This window comes from Rhodnius prolixus, unplaced genomic scaffold, assembly GCF_049639745.1.
Source record: "Rhodnius prolixus isolate KJV_2025 unplaced genomic scaffold, Rpr scaffold_9, whole genome shotgun sequence".
Classification (NCBI taxonomy): domain Eukaryota; kingdom Metazoa; phylum Arthropoda; class Insecta; order Hemiptera; family Reduviidae; genus Rhodnius; species Rhodnius prolixus.
This window is the reverse complement of record NW_027411604.1, coordinates 7,472,801-7,484,866: the sequence shown is the minus strand read 5'-3', so window position 1 is coordinate 7,484,866 and position 12,066 is coordinate 7,472,801. Positions and strand designations below refer to the sequence as shown.

The window sequence follows — 12,066 nt, the reverse complement described above, 5'->3', positions numbered from 1 at the left end:
AATTAATAGGTAGGTAATAAATTGATGCAATTTAAAAAGCCAAAGTTCTGTAACATTTCTGCTGACTTCTTCTTTGTTAGTTTCCGTTTTTGATAAAGTTCTTTCAGTCGAGATGGTTTTGCTGTAAATTAGACGATAATTTTAATATTTACAGATAAACATCATAATCTTTATGCCCATTATTGATTGTAATTGCTGAATTATTCTAATAAGTGTTAGACAAGATTCTGATCATATCCTACAATAGTTTTTGGAACTTATGTTTCTTTCTACTTACCTGAACTAAGACAATAGTCGTTAATTGCAGAACTCCTAGTCTTTCCTAAATTCGTTCTCCTTCTTTAGCTTTACATCCTTACACCTACGCTGCAAGATCTTCCTTGCTGATCCATCCCTTCCGGGTTATTCAGCAAGCACATTTTTTTTGTGATCCTATCTAACGGCGTTCCCTACACTTCCAAATCCAAACATCTGGACAACTAAATCTGCTTTTCATTCAATGATAATGAAATATATTTCTAAAATAACACACTTATTCCTGAGGAATAAAATTCATTTTAATGCAACAATATAACACACATTATCTACTAGCATTATTATTACTGAATTATTTTTAAGAAAATGAATAAAAAAATTATAAGCTCGACTAAAAATAGTTCTATGTGATTGGATAATAATGGAGAATTCACATGCACGTTTGATGTTCAAGTTTTCAATTAAAACTTTACCCACAATCAACAAAAATTACAACTTTTTTTCATTTATAAAAAAAAAATAATTTATATGGAAAAAGTTTTAGTTCTTGTTGTATCACTCGGAACATAATAAATAATAATATAAGACTTACCTAGATGCGAATCACTTCATATTTATGGTGGTGCTGCTGTAGGATAGAAAGACCCGTAAAAATTCATTGAAGATAAAAGCTGAGCTTAACGGGGCGGCAAGTTGACAAAAAGCCCATTGATGTCAGCACTGCATGAACTAAAAAACATATTCATTAAACGTAGGTAGGAGTAATACGAATTAGATACACACTACATTAATACTTCATTCAAAACGCAGAATTTATCAGTTAAACTAAACCTTTTTTTAAAAAAAATTTGAAATTCTCCTCTTTATCTTCTTAAAATAAAATTTAATAACATTCAAAATGTTTACCTATTATCAGAAGATGCTACTAACAATACATAAATCTTTCCATTGATGGGTAGTTTTCCAGGCAGTACTCTGGGTATCATCATTATTAATTCTGAAAATCAGCATTATTTATTGTAATTCAAATAATTAAAATGTTTTAAGGAGTTTCACCTAGCATTGTAAGAAGCCCGAGAAAAACATGTACTTATATAACTATTTATGTATATAATAAAAATTAAATAGAAGACTATGATTAAACTAAAGAATTGATCTTTTTTTAAAAACCTAAATCTTTTTATTAGACGTTTATCTACTTGTGACTAATTTAGTCGTGAATCGCGATTACGTTTTACCAAATACTGAACTTTACATTACCGACAAAAAGTTATAATAGAAATCAAACTTGAATATACCAGCTAAAAATATTAAAAAACATTGTTGTCCGAAAATATATTCGTTCAATGAGTATAGAAATGAAGTGGTAAAAAATAGGTAGAAATTTGGCACTGAGGGTACGCTACAACGAATAAGTTGAACTATAACGATTTCTGTTGAGCATTCGCGAATTTCTCTCGCCACAACTTACCTATTGAAATTTTGTTAATTCTAAAACTCTCCCTTAAACATAATAATAAAGTAATTCTTCAATATTATACGTGCTAAGTATTATAGAATGTAAGACAACTGTAAAAGCTTCCTCGAAACAATAAGGGAAAAAAGGATTTCGCTAGATGGAGGACAAAAGATTTTGAGGTCAAAAAGGAATAGTGAGATCAATGTGAACCGAAGAGCATACTCTATATTCCTTAAGATTTTTGATTAGGGAGACTGAATTCGTTGACAATTGGAAAGGTAGTACCCCACGATTTCTGTCGAAGTACAGATTGCTCCATACCAGCTGCTATAGCAGTCTTTGATTTATTACCGAGTTTTTAGTTTTTATCAATTTTTCAAGAGAAATGTTTCAATACACGCTTAGACCACAACAATATAATGAAAGTATATTGTTTACAGAATATCGTAAATGCTGTTCAAGAGAAAATACGAAAAATCAGATTCACTTAATTTGCAGTTAGATTGGCAGATATTCGCCAAAAAGAGCCATTAAACTAAATATCAAAATTTGAATTTTCCATTATTGATTTTCATCACACACGAAACTTGACGATTCGTAAAAACATTTATCGTAAACAAATACTTCCGTTTAAAACTGAATAACATTCCACTTGATCGTAACACCTTGTAATTATTATGGGTAAGAAAAAGTAATTGAATCGTAACGATTTCTTGGTGGTTATTAAAGTAAAAGTGAAAAATTAAAGTTCCAAGTGACAAAGATAAGCAAAGTACCTTATGAAAACGAAAGGTCTTGTTCACACCACTTGCTCCAGCAAGTACTTCTCATTCTACTCCTGCTTGTAGGCACTACTGCCCTCTTCATTCTTGTTACGAAGTAGTCAAAAACCATTACCAGAGAAATACAGAGCTTGCAACTTTTTATCAGTCCTATCTACGAAGCCATTTAATATTTCATCTGAAGTACAATAACAAAAACATGAAATGATTCTCCCAAATAACATAAACAATTGTACGTAATACGTACATAGGTTCCATATCATATCATTAAATAAGGTTCCTTTTTTTATTTTTTTATTTTTTGGCGCATCAACAGCTGAGGTCATTAGCGCCCGGAGCTTTTTCCAGTGCACTGCCGGCCTCCGGACAGTGTTCTCTCGTTACAGACAACACTGTCCATCACCGGACAGTGAGCTGTAAGAAGCTCCTAGGAAGAGAAAATCTAAGGGTCAGCTGCTGGATTCGAACCCGGGACCTCCGCGTGGGAGTCCAGTATGCTAACCTCATAGCTAATCCCTTCCCTTGTTCCTTTTTTTTTTTTTTTTATTAAATCTATATCTGTTGATTTAATGACTCCTCAGTTATACTGTTAATGTAATATAAGTAGTCAATTTCATGTACAGGTCTAATCGTTCTACAAGCGAATTAAGCTTGTCGTTCTCATCTTCCTCGTCTTAGAATCTTGACTTGTGGTTTTCCTTACTTCACTTCGATATAGAACTAACACTTCTCGAAACTTACTTTTTATAGGTCTTAGTAGAGGTTTAAGAATTTATTACTCTTATGAAAATGAGGTTACATCCGCAGTGCGTAATATTTGTAATTTTGTCCGTAGTTGGAGGTATTTTTAATATGCCCTTATCGGTTTCGGTCTTTCAACAATCTCTGAGGTAGTATTACCAGTTTACAGAAATGACTTCGACTTCACCGCTTTCCCAGGACCGCACTACTTAGGCTGGAAACATAGTGGAGCGGCGAGCAAAGCGGCGATGATAGCGAAGAGCGAAGCGGCGAAATCAAACACAAGTTAACATATGGGACCGCGCATAGTGGCGAGCAAAGCGAAGATAGAGCAACTCAATCTATTTCTAGTTTTTGTTTTTGCCGCTTTGCTCTTCGCTATCATCGCCGCTCCACTATGTTTCCAGCCTTACTGAGCAGACTGTATAAGGGAGGTTACGTGTGGTGTTATCCAAAATATTAACGAATTATCAAACATTTGTAAAAATTATGAATTAAAATAATTGAAATTTAGTACATGTTAAAAGGATTTCTTTTTTTAAAAAAATTCCGTGCTAGTAATATTTTAGAACTGAGAAGTACGAAATGTATTTTATAGGACGAAGGCGCGAGAATTTAAGTTTAAAACTCAGACATTGTTGCATTTTCACTGCAAATAATTATTGTTAAGTAAAATACGAATGAATATGCGATTCTAATCATTTAAAAAATGCGTAAGTTAGTAAAATCTTTAAAGGAAAACTTTTAATCAGCATAGAACATGTAATATGCTGGTATATTCAAGCATTGTGAATGGCTTTCTGTTAGCACATTTCTATTCGTAGCAGAAACACTTCAGTTTTTATAAGACAGAAACTTTATGGAATTGGTTCATAAAGTATATAATTGAATTAATTGAGAATCAGCGGTTTGTACGTTAATATAATCAATGCATTATAGGACTTACAAGTTGCTCAGGTTGGATGGTTGGTGGTCGGTTGAAAGGGGCTTTCTTGGTCTTATACTACATTTTATTTATTCGGTTGATGTAGAAATTGTTTTGATAAGTAATCTGCAATAGGTCTGCGATGTTCTCCTTCATACTTTTAATGACTAAGATAGAGGAGTATTGTTCATTCACACCGAGTAGCCTACATTCCAAATTACCATTGCGAAATTAATAGAAAATTGAGGATATCTCCTCTAGATTTGTGCAAAAGAATAAAATTTCTGCTTTAGTGTATTAATTACTACGACAGAGATGGAATGTAAATACAGAGTATTTACCAGAATTTGAAGTTACGACTGCAAAATTAATGGCAAAATAAGGAGTATTCATCTTGTTTGACTCGTACGATTGAGATTTCTGGTTTATACTATTGATAACCAAGGAAGTTACGATTGCAGAAATTATGGAAAAATGTTTTTCTTCATTATTGCTACCTTTCTCATTCAATTGTTAAAAGAACTACAAAAGAATTTCTTATTTGTCCCTCCATTTTTAGACGTAATTGACGTTACTTATACATTTCAGACGTATGTTTAATAAGTTTTTAAACTTACATGCGTACACTTAAAATGCATCTAGTATCAACTGTCTTGGAAACATGTCAATTTCATAAACACCTCTAATCAAATCAACTCGTAATTAAAAATAAAAGTATACACAAAAAATGTTGCTTACTTGTAAGAAGTCCTTAACGCAGTAACGATGCAAAAAACAAACGAGTTTTTTTATTTATTGTCAACTCGAAGTTCATCTATATCATCCTTTGTAGCAAGGTTAGTCCATGGCATCCATGAATTTACTGATAAGAATTTCCATGCATTGTATAAGGCCATTCTTTGACATTAGGCCTACCTCTCCTAATTGTATGGTACTGCTAGTAGCCACCTCACTCAAAACAAAAGAATGTTTCTTGATACCTGACTTATTCAACTCTGGTGAACTCCTAATTCTCTTGATACGTTTAGGAATATCTTCAAGAGGAGAAGAAAACTTGTCAATTTTAGGCGGCATGCAATGAAAAGAAAAGTGTACCTGTTACAGATGGCGGCTAAACTTGCAAAATGAAAGAAAACAAATAGAACTGTATGCAGCTAATAAGTTATCAAAACGAAAAAAAAAAACAAGTTTTATTTTATATAAAGTATTTTAACAAACATAAGGCAGGCGTGTACTATTCATTCTGAGTATTTTAATTAATAAGTTATAAATTGGCTTAAAAACGGAAATTATAATCGGCGAAAATCCAAATTCTAATCGAACAAACGAATTAGGTGTACTTTTTGGAAGGTAGTAGTCTCTTTAGAGATTGCAATTGTACAGTTTCAAGCAAGTCCAGATAATTGTAAGCCCAGATTTCTGAGCAATAGAGCATTGTTGGTTTGAGGATAGAATTCAGTAGTTTCTTTCTAGTTTCGTGAAGTGTTGCCGCAGAATTTAACAAACTGGATTTTACTTTATTGAATGCCAGTTTCCCTGCGTTGGCGAAGTACTTTGAGGCCTGGAAGTATTTACCATTAGAAGTAATAGACACACCTAGGTAATGAAAGAGATGAACTATTTCAATAAGCTTTCCTGAATAGGTAATATTACGGAATTTCTTTTTAAGAGTACTGCTTGAAAAATGTATGATTTTAGTTTTACTTGCATTAACACTGAGGTCGTTTAAGCAACAGTACTGTTCGAGTATGAGTAATTTTCCGTTCAAGTCAGTAACAGAATTTGCAAAAAGAACTATGTCATCTGCGTAAGCTATTAAGATTATCTTAATTTAGACTTGAAAAATTCTAACATATCGGAAGTAAATAGGTTAAAGAGAAGAGGAGATAGAGGTTCCCCTTGTAACACACCTGATGTTATTCGAATGTCCTCAGTGGAGCTTGTAGGGGTTAAGGCACGCATATATGCTTTGTCGTATAAGGATTTCAGTATGCGGGTAATTTTTAGTCCAACACCCAGCTTTAGTAATTTTTCCCAAAGCATCCTATGTGAGATAGCGTCGAAAGCCTTAGAAAAATCTATAAATATTGCAAAAAGAGGAGTGTTGCTGCTCAATTTAATACCAATTATTGAAGAGAGAATGAATTTATTATCTTGACACCCTCTTCCAGGCCGAAATCCACATTGGACATCCGGCAAAAGGCACATGTTTTCTGACCAAGTATTCTTATTAGATTCTGTAAGCTAAACAGCTATAAAGGAGGGTTTGCCCCATATTTTAAAGAAAATTTGGGAATTTTATCTTTTGTAGAAAAAGAGAAAAAAATTGTCAAAGTTGGGTGTTTTTCAACGTTACGCTTTTTCGTGCAGTTTTTGATGGTCAACCCTTATACAACTGTCCTACCGGACAGTTTTAAAATGGAGGTGAAAATTTTAGGAAGGCTGTTCAACAAAGCTATTCCACGGTAGTTACAGGGATTAGTTGGGTCGCCTTTTTTGAGAATCATTTTCCTATCCATGTAAGACCATGAGCGAGGAACTTCTTCCTTTGCCAAAATATTATTAAACAGGTTTAGTATGTAATGATCCCACGAAGGAGACAAATTAGAGAAAAACTCATACGGAATTAAGTCCCTTCCAGGAGTTTTATTAGATTTACACTTGGACAAAATTAACTGCAGTTCCCGTAATTCTATATTTCTTTCCAATTCATGATTAACAGTTTCAAAGAAGAGGGGGTAAATTATTTCACTATTATAATTAGATAGGTAAAAATTATTATAATATTATGCCCACACATCTTTAGTTTTTTTTTTTTTTTTTTTACTTAGCGTTTTCTCTTTTTTCTTACTTTTTATTAAATAATTATAATTTTTACGTAATTTTAAATACTCTTCAAGGATGTTAATATTTTTATCTTTTTTATAATAACGAAAAATTCTATTTAGATTACGCTTAGCAGTCAAAAATTCCGTATCGAACCAGTCATTTTTTCTGTAAACGTTCTTTATTTCTTTTAGACGACGAGATTCCACCATTTTTAAAAAAAATTAGCACAAATAATTATTGCATTGATAATATTTGTATAGAGCTGTTCCACAAAAATACAGAAGTGTGGACTGCGACATACAAAGTTCATATTCATTTTTTAAAAGGCTATTCCACCTGTATTTAGTGAGCACAGTCTCAGAACTAACTTTACTCCGATTAATGCTATCTATGAGGGCGTAATTCCGGGTAAATTTAATTTTAACGTGCAAGAAAGATGAAAAAGGAATGGGAAAAGACTATTATCATCTATAAAATCTTCACAAAGTTTTAAACTAATGAAATTACCCCAAACAAAATCAATAACACTGGAACCTTGTTGAGATATAAATGTAAATTGGGTCGGAAAATCACTGGGAAAGCGTCCATTAAAAACAGTCATACCATTATCTTCTATAAGATTCACCAAATTTCCTCCCCTATGATTCAATTTTAAGTCCAACGAGTCTCGGCAAGAGTAAAACGGGAAGCCCTGGGAAAGCTCTGCAGGCATTTGATTTGAATCAGAAATGCGCGAATTAAAGTCACCTCCTATAAAAACTGGTAGATCTCCGTGTTCGTTTATTATAGTCTCTATTACATCCGCTAGGTTGTCCGCATAAGGCTGGAAACATAGTGGAGCGGCGAGCAAAGCGGCGCTGATAGCGAAGAGCGAAATCAAATACAAGTAAACATATGGGACCGCGCATAGTGGCGAGCAAAGCGAAGATAGAGCAACTCTATCTATTTCTAGTTTTTGTTTTTGCCGCTTCGCTCTTCGCTATCATCGCCGCTCCACTATGTTTCCAGCCTAAGAATCATAAATTGTGCCGGGTCTCCAATAAATTAGGCCCAATATGATGTTGATAGAGACCCAAAGATTTTTCTTTAACAGCATTAGATGCAAATAAATCAAAATTGTTTAAAAGGTTTATCTAAAATTGCCCAGGTCTCTGAGAGGCATATGACCCCATATTTAGATAATGAATGTTGGGAAGTGGTATCTAGATTATTCAGTGAATTTAAGCCACTTATGTTTTGAAAAATAATATTAAAACTTGGACTTACACAAACTAAGGAACTATCTAATTGTTTTGTTTGATAATTGTGTGTCGGGACGCAGTGCCTTTGAAGCTATAGTTCATTTGTCTTGTGAGGAAGAGGGACAAAAAAAAGAGTCCAAAGTGGATGAAGTTGTCAGCTTAAGTTTCCTTTTCCGATGATAAGTGCACGCCTACTCTTGGAAAGCCTCGCGTCAACTTCAGAGATCCTTGTTATGTCACATACATCCGAAATCGCCTACAAGCAGCGGGCTACAAAGGTATAACTGCAAGGAAGAAACCATTCATTAGTGAACTCAATAGGATGAAGAGACGGGATTTCGCTCGGAAGTTTGCCAATAAGCTGCTGGAATTTTGGAAAAATATAATCTACTCTGATGAGAGCTAATTCAATATTTTTGGATCCGATAGACGAAAGTTTGTTTGGAGAAGGCGTAAGTGGGACTTGAAGCTAAAAACATTATAAAAACTGTACAGCACGGAGGAGGCTGTGTGATGGTATGGGGCTGCACGAGTGCTGTGGGAGAGGGAGAACTTGTCGTCATCGATGGAATTCTTAACGCTGAAAGGTACGTGAACATATTCCGACATAATTTAAGCAAAAGTGCTGGTAAATTGGGGATCGAAAGCGCATACTTCTTTCAACAGGATAACGATCCCATACATACAGCCCAAAAAATGAAGGAATGGCTGCTTTATAATGCCCTGAAACAACTTGTCACCCCTCCACAGTGTCCGTATATAAACCCTATTGAAAATTTATGGCTTTATTTGGGACGGAAAATTCGAAAATTGAAATGTTTTTCCAGAGAAGAGCTCATAACCAATTTAAACAAATCATGGGAAGAAATCACGTCTCAAGAGACACTAAACCTGGTGGAATCTATGCCAAGTAGGCTTCAAGCAATAATAAATGCAAAGGGATTGCATAATAAATATTAGGTCTTTAGTTTTGCGTTAATTATAACATTCAGACTGATGAATGAATACTTATTTTGCTTACAATAAATTATTTTTCGGCTTTTTAATCAATTCTTTATATAAGAATTTGAGAGTATTAAATTAAATGTTACTATCTTCGATTTCAGTGCTGAACAAGTAGTCATCTTAGAAACAAAAGTTCAGTAGATAAAGTAAAAAAACTTAGTGTATGAATACTTTTTTGACCCACTGTATAATAATATAATAAATTATAATAATATATATTATATTAAAAAAGGAAATATTTTGTTAAACAGCTAAGCCACTAATCCCATTTTCACAAAACATAAATAAGTCAAAAAGCTGGTAGTGGATATTAAACCTAGCCAGAATCGATTTCATCACTAATCGGTATATTTTCAAAGAATTCAATCAGTTCTATCTTAAGTATACTAAAATAACATAAATTTAGGGAGAATTTGTTTTAATTAGTAGTTTACTTACAGGTCTAACAAAACATAAAAAGGTGCGCATACCTGTGACGATTTACCTTTAGGGATTATTTTAAGCAGATTAGGGCTACGTAAGACTAATTTTAAACAGCATTTAAGTACTTAATCATTGTATACCTTTTTGTGTTAGAATATTTTTTAAATTCAATAAAAAATAACCATAAAATTGTAACCTCCGGATATACCAGCTTAATTATACAAGCAACATACCACACCAAAACGCCTGAATCTTACACTATATCCACAGTGTATGATATGTGAAACTGTTAGGGCCTTTTTGAAGCCAAGGTGAAATTAAATTTGAATCCATGAACTCACCGTGTTATATGTTTATGCACATTATTGAGGTACACACACACGATTTGTTTTCAATCTCTGAAATAAGTACCTAAATTATCAAGATATTTCTTTTTCAGATTCCAAATCTGCCAAGATTGGATTACACAAATCTACTATTACAGAATCTAGAGTTTTACGGTGGCATAGGTTTCCTTGACCACCACCACTCTCATAATCTAAGCCTAGGTTCTTTCATTTAGACTTTTAGACAATAGAAAGACCAATTTTTTTTGAACTTAAGAACAATTGTATCATCATTAGAAAAAATATATGTTACTTACTTACATGGAAATTTAAACTGAAATAATCTCCAGCTATGACCAAAAATAACCCCGAGATTTCAGCATATATCAAAAAGCAGTCTGATTTGAGATCATCCACGCACCAAAATGTGGAGACACGATACAAAAACCTCTCCAGCATCCATACTGCACGTCATCTCCCCTCATTTCAGCTCATCAAATTCCTATTTTAATGAATTTGTATGAAAATTGTGCAAAAAGACTTGAGAAATTGCATCATTCTCCAGAATAAAATAATAAATAGTATAAAAAATATTACATATTTCTAATTATATATTTTTTATGATTCATTTTAGTTCTAATAAAATTAAAATGTCAACATATTTTTAGAATTAATGGGTAATAAATTAACGCAATTTAAAAAGCAAAAGTTCTGTAACATTTCTGCTGACTTATTGTTAGTTTCCGTTTTTGATAAAGTTCTTTCAGTCGAGATGGTTTTGCTATAAATTAGACGATAATTTTAATATTTACAGATAAACATCATAATCTTTATGCCCATTATTGATTGTAATTGCTGAATTATTCTAATAAGTGTTAGAAAATATTCTGATCATATCCTAGTTTTAAGAACTTTTATTTCTTTTTACTTAACTGAACTAAGACAATAGTCGTTAATTGCAGAACTCCTAGGTTTTCCTAAATTCGTCTCCTTCTTCAGTTTTACATCCTTACACCTACGCCGCAAGATCTTCCTTGTGGTCACCTTGCTGATTCATCGCTTCCGGGTTATTCAGCTAGCACATCTTTTTAGTGATCCTATCCAACGGCGTACTCTACACTTCCAAATCCAAACATCTGGACAGCTATATCTGCTTCGCCAAATAATTGTTTCCAATCCTACAGAAAAGTGTAAGTATTATTTTTCTGGGCAATACAAGAACGATGTTTGGTTTTCTGCACTAAATACGTACAGCTTCCTTAACTTATTTTGAACTACAAGAATGGGAAAATTATTCTTTAGGTAGCATGTGAAATAATTATTTTTCATCTAGGTAAGAACAAAAAAAATTATTGACTGCAATAGAAATGCAACCATAAATCTAATTTAAAATTCATTCATAAACAATTAATGAGATATTTTTGTTTTTCTCACTGCCAAAGCTGTGGAAGAATCCGTGGATTAACCTGAATCCTAATAGTTACTACTGTTCAGTAGCAAAACCCAAAAGGCCAATCTTCTTCAGGACTGGCAAACCAATCCCGAGCTGTAATATTAGCCCAAATGCAAATTTCTGGTAACAGAATTCCTGCTTTAATCAAGATTCATCAACAATTTCAAATAAAATTTTATTTAAATAGACGGTAACAATTTTAATTTTTTTTTTTTAAATCAATCAAGCTTCCTTCCGTTGACTAACAAGAAACTTTCTCTGTAGTTCACGGATCAGACTTGTAAAAAGAACTCCACTGTCCTGAAGTCCTGCAGTATTCTCCACAGGGTCAATTTCCAGGGGTGGGTTGAGCTAGTTCCAAAATACCCCTATCACACACAGTTTACTGGTCCACAGGGTTAGTCTCGACAATTAGATCTCACCATTCCAAGATACTGTATCCAAGGCAGGGTCCAAAAGCCAAATGCTAGCAACAGAATTGCATTTGAGGAGCTAATAGGAACAAAAATGCTCCCATTGCTCGAATTGAAATTCACTAGTAATAATGAATAGAAATTAATTTAATCAAGACAATATTAAATTTCTCACTCCTCATTCTGTTAAAAAATGAAAATGAATCTGAGGAGC

General features: G+C 33.2%; 1 long non-coding RNA gene across 8 annotated transcripts in view; it reads right to left on the bottom strand.

Moving 5' to 3' along the window:
* Positions 1 to 12,066, bottom strand: part of LOC141454691 (uncharacterized) — a 55,503-nt gene that overhangs the window by 37,036 nt on the left and 6,401 nt on the right. For all 8 annotated transcript variants that reach the window (XR_012458896.1, XR_012458891.1, XR_012458893.1 and 5 more), the window contains exons 4-8: positions 11,421 to 11,905; positions 10,920 to 11,164; positions 10,308 to 10,488; positions 4,901 to 10,058; positions 2,491 to 2,674 (exon numbers count right to left, since the gene is read on the bottom strand). This is a non-coding gene — a long non-coding RNA (uncharacterized lncRNA). The remainder of the gene's footprint in view (positions 1 to 2,490; positions 2,675 to 4,900; positions 10,059 to 10,307; positions 10,489 to 10,919; positions 11,165 to 11,420; positions 11,906 to 12,066) is intronic.